The 10,076-nt window shown below is 35.4% G+C and overlaps 1 non-coding gene across 1 annotated transcript; it reads left to right on the top strand.

Annotated features, from left to right (window-relative positions):
* The first annotated feature begins 7,400 nt into the window (after positions 1-7,400).
* On the top strand, positions 7,401-7,508 carry LOC148571861 (small nucleolar RNA R71). The gene has a single exon (XR_015907785.1). It is a non-coding gene; the product is annotated as a small nucleolar RNA R71 (small nucleolar RNA).
* The last annotated feature ends 2,568 nt before the right edge of the window (positions 7,509-10,076 follow it).

Genomic DNA, 10,076 nt, shown 5'->3' with positions numbered 1-10,076 from the left:
CAATTATAGAGAAGTAAACACACAAGAATAAAATATTTATGGTTAAATAATGTAACCATATAAATAAGCTCAAAATCTCACAGGTTGTGTGTTCTTTAGCTTAAAAATCATGTTCCAAATACAACTTCAAACAAGTTTTAACACAAAAAATTTTTCAATTTAAATTAGTGAAATTTTTCAAAGATAGGGTCTTAAAAGAATTTTATTACTTTAACCAAGTAGTAACTAGATGCATAAAATCAAACAAATATGCAAATGCAACAACTAATTTAACAAAGAAAATTAAACATTGGTGCTAAAATATGAAGTGACTAACCCATGGAAGTCGGTATCGACCTCCCCACACTTAAAGATTGCACTGTCCTCGGTGCATGCTAAGATGTGCAGGTGGACGGGCTATTCCAACTGGCGCTTTTCTCTGAAGATTTTGCAGATGGACTTGTCTGTCTCCCTATGTAAACGTCTTTCGGTTCTCTTCCTGGTGGCCATCCTGAAAGAAAAAGGGAAGAAAGGTAACCCAATAATAAAGATAAGAAAATAAATAAAGTATGGTTGGGTTAATGCCAAATGATAAGGGTCTCATTTACATGGAAGCTTCAACATGTACGTGAGAAAACAATATAAGCACATGGCATACTAGTGGTGCAAAATTTACAACAAAGGAGAGGAAATGTGGGTAATGCAAGATAGTATAAGTTCATATCAATGCAAGAGAAGTACAAGTATCATAAAAGATTAGCATTGATTTAAATAATGTTACCCAATCAGAATAAAACAAGTCATAAGCACTAAGATAATACCAGAAAAGATATAACAGTTGAATAAGAACATTTGAACACCAATGGTAAAATAATAAATTTAGAAAAGAAAATAAAAATATACAAAATTAAAATGCAATGAATGAAAGTATGGAAATAAATAAAATAAAATAAAAGATAAGAAGAATGAGAAGGGAAAGAAATAAAGTAAGAAAGAAAGAAGAAAGAAGAAAAGATAGAAGAAATTAGGATTGGGGAAGAAAAGATAAGATAATTGGCTGATCTGGATAAGCTGTGTAGCGCAAGCGACGCGGACGCGTGGGGGACGCGGTCGCGCGACTTGCGCTTAAATTAATCGACGCGGTCGCGTCGGTCACGCGGACGCGTGACACATTTTGTGCTACTGGCGCGAGGGCAACCTCGCGCTTGTACAACTCTCTGTTCAAAATGCATTATTGCCAAATATCAGGGTGACGCGATCGCGTGGTCGACGCGATCACGTGAGTGGTCATGACAGGGATGTGACGCGGACGCGTGAGCCATGCGTCCGCGTGGTAAGGCTGGGCGTTCAGTACCAGTCCAACATAACTTTCGGCTATGCACCCTTTTCACGTCGATTTTCATGTCATGCGGCCGCGTGGGTGACGCGGTCGCGTGGGAGGCCAAAGTTCTCACATGACGCGGATGCGTCAGCGACGCGGTCACGTGGATTAATTTGTGCCAAAGACACGCCTCCAGCCACGTTATCGCGTGACTCTCTGTTCGATTTTTTTGCTTCCCAATGCACTGGTGACGCGGACGCGTCAGCGACGCTGCCGCGTCGCGTGCGTGCTTCTTTTTTTTTTAAATAATGCAGTATGCTGAATGCAATACTAATATGAATGTTATGCAAAACTCCAGGTTCAATACAATAAAATAAAATAAAACTCGAAAACAAATAAAACTAAATAAAAAATGAAAAAGGAACGGTCATACCATGGTGGGTTGTCTTCCACCTAGCACTTTTAGTTAAAGTCCTTAAGTTGGACATTTGGTGAGCTCCCTGTTATGGTGGCTTGTGCTTGAACTCATCCAGGAATCTCCACCAATGTTTGTAATTCCAATGGCCTCCGGGATTCCAAACTAGGCACGTAAAGCCTTTGAGCAGCTTCAAACAGATTCTTAGGCTCCCGGGGTGTTGGATGTCAGAACAGATTCCAGGATCCCAAATCTTGCTTTTACACCCATTTTTGTCGGGATCTGTATTTTTCCAGCCGGGTGATAAGTAATTTGAATTCTCACTGCAGCTACCAAACAGCTTCCTAGACCCATTCAATTGAGTTTTATACCAATCTTTGCGTTTAAACTTAAAGCTTCCAACCATAATGAACCTTGCAGGACAATTCTTACCACTGACCATTTTTCTCTTACTCTTAATGCCACAAAGAGCTCTAAGTTGACCATCCATCTCCAGTAGCCCATATTCAAGTGGGATTAGAAAGCTAAGGGATATGAATTTTACCCACTTGAATGTTGTGAAGGATGATGGCAACTTAGGGGGAGGAGTCTCCAATAACTTTGGCAAAGTGATTTCAAGCTCCACTCCCTTGTGCTCTTTGACAACTTCCACCTCTTTGCAAACTTCTTTAATTTCAACCTCTTCCTCTTGGTAGCTTTCTTCCAATTCAATCTCTTCTTCATTACTTATCAAGGGCATGGGAGGTAGTGCTTTTTATTCTTGAATTTCCATCTCTTGATCAACCTCTTCAAAGTCTTTAGCCATGATATGCCTTGGAGGTTGTACACCCTCCTCAACATCAATTTCAAACGTCTTTGAAGGAGGTTCTATGGCTGGAGTTTCCCATGGAGGTTCTGCATCTCCTAAGTCTTCAACCACTTCTTCCTCCTCAATGGCAGGCGTAGCTTCTTCCAATTGTTTCAATATAAAATCGTGCTGCTCACTGTCCACTGGAGTTTCTAATATCTCCTTCCTGCTACGTTCTTCATTAGATTGCCCACATGAGGCCATGGGGGTTCCTTGAGTGTCCGAACATTGTGAAGGTAATCGATTTATCGCTTGATCCAGTTGGCGAAGGGTTGCTTGAAGTTTTTCACATGTTTCCGTGAGACGATCCCTTGATTCTTGTTGCGCTCGGCTATCATAAGTAGGATCATAGTGCTCTTGGATTGATGGATATGGAGATGGCAAATATTGAGGTGGTGGTTCTTGGGAGTAATTGGGTTGGAATTGGGGTGGTTCTATATATGGTTCATATGGCTCATAAAGTGGTTGGTGTGGTGGATACGGGTTAGAATCATGTGATGATGTCTGGTAGTAGGGGACTTGTAAGTATGGTGGTCCAAAGCCATGTTAAGGAGGTGGTTCATTGGCATATGATGGGGCTTGTTGGTAACTACAAGGGGGTCCACCGTATCTATTGTCTTGACATGCATTCTGGAATGGTCGTGGTCCATGGTATCTTGGAGGGGGTTGTTGCCTAAAGGGTTGATCAGATCCTCATGGCTCCTTCCATCTCTGATTATTTTGACCTTCATGCATGTTCCTGTTATAATTTCCATTCCTTGCAACAACATTGGAACCAAACTCAAAGCGAGAGGGGTGAGAATTCATAATAGTAAATAAAAATTAAAAACAAAAATAAAAACAAATTTTAAATTAAAAGGTTATCGAAATTTAAATTTTGAAAATTAAATTTTTGAATTTTAAATATTGAAATTTGAAATTTTGAAATTTGAATTTTTAAATTTTGAAATTTGAAATTTGAAAAAGTGAACAGTATAAGATAAAAATTTGAAAAAGATTTAAATTTTGAAAAGGTTTGATTTTTAAAATTTTAAATCTAAAATTTTAAATTTGGATTTTGAATTTTGGAATTTAAAGATTGAAAATTGAAATTTGATTTTGAAATAAGATAAGATAAGATTTTAAAAAAAAATTGAATTTTGAAATTTTGAAATTTTAAAATTTGAAATTCGAGATTTGAATTTTAAATTTTTAAATTTGAATTTTGAAAATTGAAATTTGAAATTTTGAAATTTTGAATTTTAAATTTTGAATTTTTGAATTTAATGAGGAAAGAGAAAAACAATAAAATGATACCAAACTTAAAATTTTCAGATCAAAACGAAGAAAACAACTAAAGAACAACTTGAAGGTCAAGATGAACACGAAGAACAACTTGAAGGTCAAGATGAACACCAAGAACAAATTTTTTGAAAAATTTTTAATAACTAAATAAAAAACCAATAACCTCTGAAATTACGAAAAAGCAAAAATAAAAACAAAAATAAAAACAAATAAACAAGCAAAAAGCAAATATTTACAATAACCAATAATAAGGCACACGTTTGCAATTTTCCGGCAACAGCGCCATTTTGAAGAATTGAAGATTGATGGTTTAGAAGTTATAGTAAACTTTCGTTGCAAGTATAGTTACTAAACCAAGCAATCAACCTTTCTTACAAACGTTTGATTGTCACAAGTAACAAACTCCTTTAAAATTGATAACCGAGTATTTAAACCTCGGATCGTCTTCTCAAGGAATTGCAGGGAGGTGTTCTTAATATTGGTTATGAAGATTGTAAATTGAGGGTTTTGAAAGTAAGAAAGCAGTATGTTGAATGCTAATAAGAACAAAATAAATAACTATAAAATAGACTCTTGGCAAGGTATGAAAACTGGAAGTCCTATCCTAGTTATCCTTATCAATTGTGATGAGAATTGGATTTTTTCTCCCACCTTGTTAACCTCTAACTATGAAGGTAAGTTAAGTGGATGAATTAATTATGATTCCTCAAGTCCTAGTCTTTCCTTGGGAAAAGTTAGAGTTATTGAAACTCGAATTAATTCTTGAAGAATTCCAATTTTCAATCAACAATGAGTTTAATAACTCAAGAGTCTCCAATGACTCAACCAAAGCCAAAAGGGAAAAATCCAAATTATTTATATAAATAAAGGAAAGCAATCATAATTCTGAAATACCTCAAATAGCACTAATAAAGATATCAAATGTAACATAGAAAAGTTCATAAATTAAATTGGAAAAATAAATAAAAAGAAAATTGAACCTGTGACTGAAGATAAAATGAACTAAACTAATAGAAATCCTAAAATCCAAAATCCTAAGAGAGAGGAGAGAACCTCTCTCTCTAAAAACTACATCTAAAACTAAAATTATAAATTATAAGCTTATGATTATGAATGAATGGATTCTCCCACTTTATAGCCTCTAGTCTGTGTTTTCTGGGCCGAAAACTGGGTAGAAAATAGCCCAGAAATCGCTGGAGAGAAAAACTGCCACGCTGATTTTCGGAACTGCGACGCATCCGCGTGGAGTGCGCGTTTGTGTTGCCTAGCGTCGGAGCAACTATGGCATATTATATACCAAATCGAAACCCAGGACGTTAGCTTTCCAACGCAACTGAAACCGCGTCGTTTGGACCTCTGTAGCTAAAGTTATAGCCGTTTGAGTGCGAAGAGGTCAGGCTGGACAGCTTCGCAATTTCTCCAACTTCTTGTATTCCTTCCACTTTTGCATGCTTTCTTTCCATCCTCTGAGCCATTCCTGCCCTGTAATCTCTGAAATCACTTAACACATATATCAAGGCATCTAATGGTAATAAGAGAGGATTTAAACATAGGGAACTTAAGGCCAAAGAAGCATATTTTCAATCAAAGCACATAATTAGGAAGGCGAATGTAAAACCATGCACATAGTCTGAATAAGTGCGAGTTGATAAAATCCACTCAATTAAGCACAAGATAAACCATAAAATAGTGGTTTATCAGTGAGCTGTTTTTAATGCTATTTTTCATTCTGTTTTTGATTTTTCAGTAGTTTTTGTGACTTCACATGATCATCAACCTAAAAATAACATAAAATAGCAATGGAAAATAAATAAATATGATTAAATAACATTGAGTTGCCTCCCAACAAGCGCTTATTTAATGTCAATAGCTTGACAGTGAGCTCTCATGGAGCCTGACAGATGTTTAGAGCATTGTTGGGACCTCCCAACACCAAACTTAGAGTTTGAATGTGGGGGTTCAACACCAAACTTAGAGTTTGACTGTGGGGGCTTTGGTTGACTCTGCAGTGAGAGAAGCTTTTCATGCTTCCTCTCCATGGTTATAGAAGGAGAACCTTGAGTCTTAAATACAAGGTAGTCCTCATTCAGTTGAAGGACCAACTCTCCTCTGTCCACATCAATCACAGCTTTTGTTGTTGCTAGGAAGGGTCTTCCAAGGATGATGGATTCATCCTCATCCTTCCCAGTGTCTAGGATTATGAAATCAGCAGGGATGTAAAGGTGTTCAACCTTTACTAACAAGTCTTCTACTAATTCATAAGCCAGTTTCATTGATTTGTCTACCATCTCTAGTGAGATTCTTGCAGCTTGTACTTCATAGATTTCCAGTTTTTCTATTACAGAGAGTGGCATGAGGTTTATCCCTGACCCAAGGTCACACAGAGCCTTCTCAAAGGTCATGGTGCCTATGGTACAAGGTATGAAGAACTTTCCGGGATCCGATTTCTTCTGAGACAATGTCTGCCTTATCAATGCACTTAGTTCATTGGTGAACAAGGGGGGTTCATCCTCCCAAATCTCATTACCAAATAAACTGGCATTCAACTTTATGATGGATCCTAGATATTTAGCAACCTACTCTTCAATGATGTCTTCATCCTCTTCAGAGGAAGAATAGTCATCAGAGCTCATTAATGGTAAAAGGAGGTTCAATGGAATCTCTATGGTCTCTAGATGAGCCTCAGATTCCTTTGGTTCCTCAAAGGGAAACTCCTTATTGGTCAGTGAACATCCCAGGAGGTCTTCCTCACTAGGATTCACGTCCTCCTCCTCCTCTTTGGGTTCGGCCACACTAAGTAAGGTTATGGCCTTGTACTCTCTTTTTGGATTCTCTTCTGTATTGCTTGGGAGAGTACTAGGAGGAGTTTCAGTGACTCTTTTACTCAGCTGGCCCACTTGTGCCTCCAAATTTCTAATGGAGGACCTTGTTTCATTCATGAAACTTAGAGTGGCCTTAGATAGATCAGAGACTATATTTGCTAAGCTAGATGGATTCTGCTCAGAATTCTCTGTCTGTTGCTGAGAGGATGATGGAAAAGGCTTGCTATTGTTAAACCTGTTTCTTCCACCATTATTAAAGCCTTGTTGAGGCTTTTGTTGATCCTTCCATGAGAAATTTGGATGATTTCTCCATGAGGGATTATAGGTGTTTCCATAGGGTTCTCCCATGTAATTCACCTCTGCTATTGCAGGGTTCTCAGGATCATAAGCTTCTTCTTCAGAAGATGCTTCTTTAGTACTGTTGGATGCAGCTTGTAATCCATTCAGACTCTGAGAAATCATATTGACTTGCTAAGTCAATATTTTATTCTGAGCCAATATGGCATTCAGAGTATCAATTTCAAGAACTCCCTTCCTCTGAGGCGTCCCATTACTCATAGGATTCCTTTCGAAAGTGTACATGAACTGGTTATTTGCAACCATGTCAATGAGTTCCTGAGCTTCTGCAGGCGTTTTCTTTAGGTGAATAGATCCACCTGCAGAATGGTCCAATGACATCTTAGATAATTCAGACAGACGATCATAGAATATATCCAGGATGGTCCATTCTGAAAGCATATCAGAAGGAAACTTTTTGGTCAGTTTCTTGTATCTCTCCCAAGCTTCATAGAGGGATTCACCTTCTTTCTGTTTGAATGTTCGAACATCCACTCTAAGCTTACTAAGCTTTTGAGGAGGAAAGAACTTGGCTAAGAAAGCCGTGACTAGCTTATCCCAAGAGTTTAGGCTATCTTTAGGTTGAGAGTCTAACCATATTCTAGCTCTGTCTCTTACAGCAAACGGGAAAAGTATAAGCCTGTAGACCTCGGGATCAACCCTATTGGTCTTAACAGTATCACAGATTTGCAAGAATTCAGTTAAGAACTGAAAAGGATCTTCTGATGGAAGTCCATGAAAATTGCAATTCTGTTGCATCAGAGAAACTAATTGAGGCTTTAGCTCAAAATTGTTTGCTCCAATGGCAGGGATTGAGATGCTTCTTCCATGTAAGTTGGAATTTGGTGCAGTGAAGTCACCAAGCATCTTCCATGCATTGTTGTTGGGTTCGGCCATGTCTCCTTCTTTTTCGAAAATTTCTGTCAGATTTTCTCCAGAGAGTTGTGATTTAGCTTCCCTTAGCTTCCTCTTCAGAGTCCTTTTAGGTTCAGGATCAGCTTCAACAAGAATGTTCTTATCCTTGTTCCTGCTTATATGAAAAAGAAGAGAATAGAAAAGAAAATATAGAATCCTCTATGTCACAGTATAGAGATTCCTTATATGAGTATAAGAAGAGAAGAATAGAAGAAGGAAAAGATAAGAATTCGAACACAGAGGAGAAGAGTGGGTTCAAATTTTTAAGTGAAAGAAGGGTATTAGTAGATAAATAAATAAATAGAAGAAGATGAGAGGGAGAAGAATTCGAAAATTAAATAAAATAAAATAAAAATATTTTTGTTTTTATTTTAAATATTAGTTATAATTCGAAAATACGAAAAGGAATAAAATTAAAATTAAAATTTCAAATAATTAGTTAATGAAAAAAAATTTTTAAAAAGAGGTTAGTGATTTTCGAAAATTAGAGAGAGAAAATTAGTTAGGTAGTTTTGAAAAAGATAAGAATCAAACAAAAAGATAGGATTAATTGAAAAAGATTTGAAAATCAATTTTGAAAAGATAAGAGGTTAGAAAAGATTTTGAAATTGATTTTGAAAAAGATGTGATTGAAATTTATTTTGAAAAATATTTGAAAAAGAAATTTAAAAAGATTTGATTTTGAAAATTAAAGTTGATTACTTGATTAACAAGAAACAAAAAGATATGACTTTAAAATTTAAAGATTGAACATTTCTTACTAGGCAAGTAACAAACTTAAAATTTTTGAATCAATCACATTAATTGTTAGCATTAATTTCAAAAAATATGAAATAGAAATAAGAAAAAGATTTTGAAAATAAATTTTGAAAATTTCGAAATTATGAAAGAAAAAATGAAAAAGATTTGATTTTTGAAAAATATTTGAAAAAGATAGAATTTTTAAATTCAAAATTTGATTTGACTCATAAGAAACAATTAAATTTAAAAACTTTTTGACTAAATCAAACCAAATTTTCGAAAATTTATGAGAGAATAAGGAAAAGATAATTTTTTTTATTTTTGAATTTTTAATGAAGAAAGAGAAAAACAACCAAAAGACTCAAAACATGAAAATTATGAATCAAAACACATGATGCATGCAAGAACACTTTGAATGTCAAGATGAACACCAAGAACTTATTTTTGAAAATTTTTAAGAAAAAGAAAAACATGCAAGACACCAAACTTAGAAATTTTCAAACTTTAGACACTAAAACAAATTGAAACTGCATATGAAAAACAAGAAAAGACACAAAACATAAAAATGCAAAGATCAAACAAAGCAAATCATCAAGAACAACTTGAAGATTATGAAGAACACCATGCATGAGTTTTCAAAAATTTTAATGAAATTAAAAAGATGCAATTGACACCAAACTTAAAAATTGACACAAGACTCAAACAAGAAACATCAAAAATTTTTTTAGTTTTTATGATTTTATTAATTTTTTTGGATTTTTCGAAAATTAATTGAAAAAGGAAAAATAAGGACTTCAAAATTTCTAATGAGAATTCCAAGAATTATGCAATGTTAGTCTAAAGCTCCGGTCCAGGAATTAGACATGGCTTACTAGCCAGCCAAGCTTTCAGTGAAAGCTCCAGTCCAAAACACTAGACATGGCCAATGGCCAGCCAAGCTTTAGCAGATCATTACATACAAAAGCTAAATTGCTGAGAAAGACAAAGAAGCTCTTCTCTAATGATAGTTGAAACCTCGGTCCAAAGGATTAGACATGGCTTTACAGCCAGCCAGACTTCAACAGATCATCATGAAACTCTAGAATTCATTCTTAAAATTTCTGAAGCCATAGAATAATTTATTTATTTTATAAAAATATTTTTTTTTTGAAAATTTTTCGAAAATAAAAATAAAAATAATAAAAATAAAAAGCTTAAAATTAAAATAAAATTACCTAATCTGAGCAACAAGATGAACCGTCAGTTGTCCAAACTCGAACAATCCCCAGCAACGGTGCCAAAAACTTGGTGCACGAAATCGTGATCGTTCATTCCTTGATAACAGTGCCAAAAACTTAATACGCACGTTCATAATCTTAGTTCTTTGTCACAACTTCGCACAACTAACCAGCAAGTGCACTGGGTCGTCCAAGTAAT

This window comes from Arachis ipaensis, chromosome B3, assembly GCF_059453495.1.
Source record: "Arachis ipaensis isolate K30076 ecotype BB chromosome B3, ASM5945349v1, whole genome shotgun sequence".
Lineage (NCBI taxonomy): Eukaryota > Viridiplantae > Streptophyta > Magnoliopsida > Fabales > Fabaceae > Arachis > Arachis ipaensis.
Note: the sequence above shows the minus strand (reverse complement) of the source record. Positions and strands in the feature narration are given on the sequence as shown.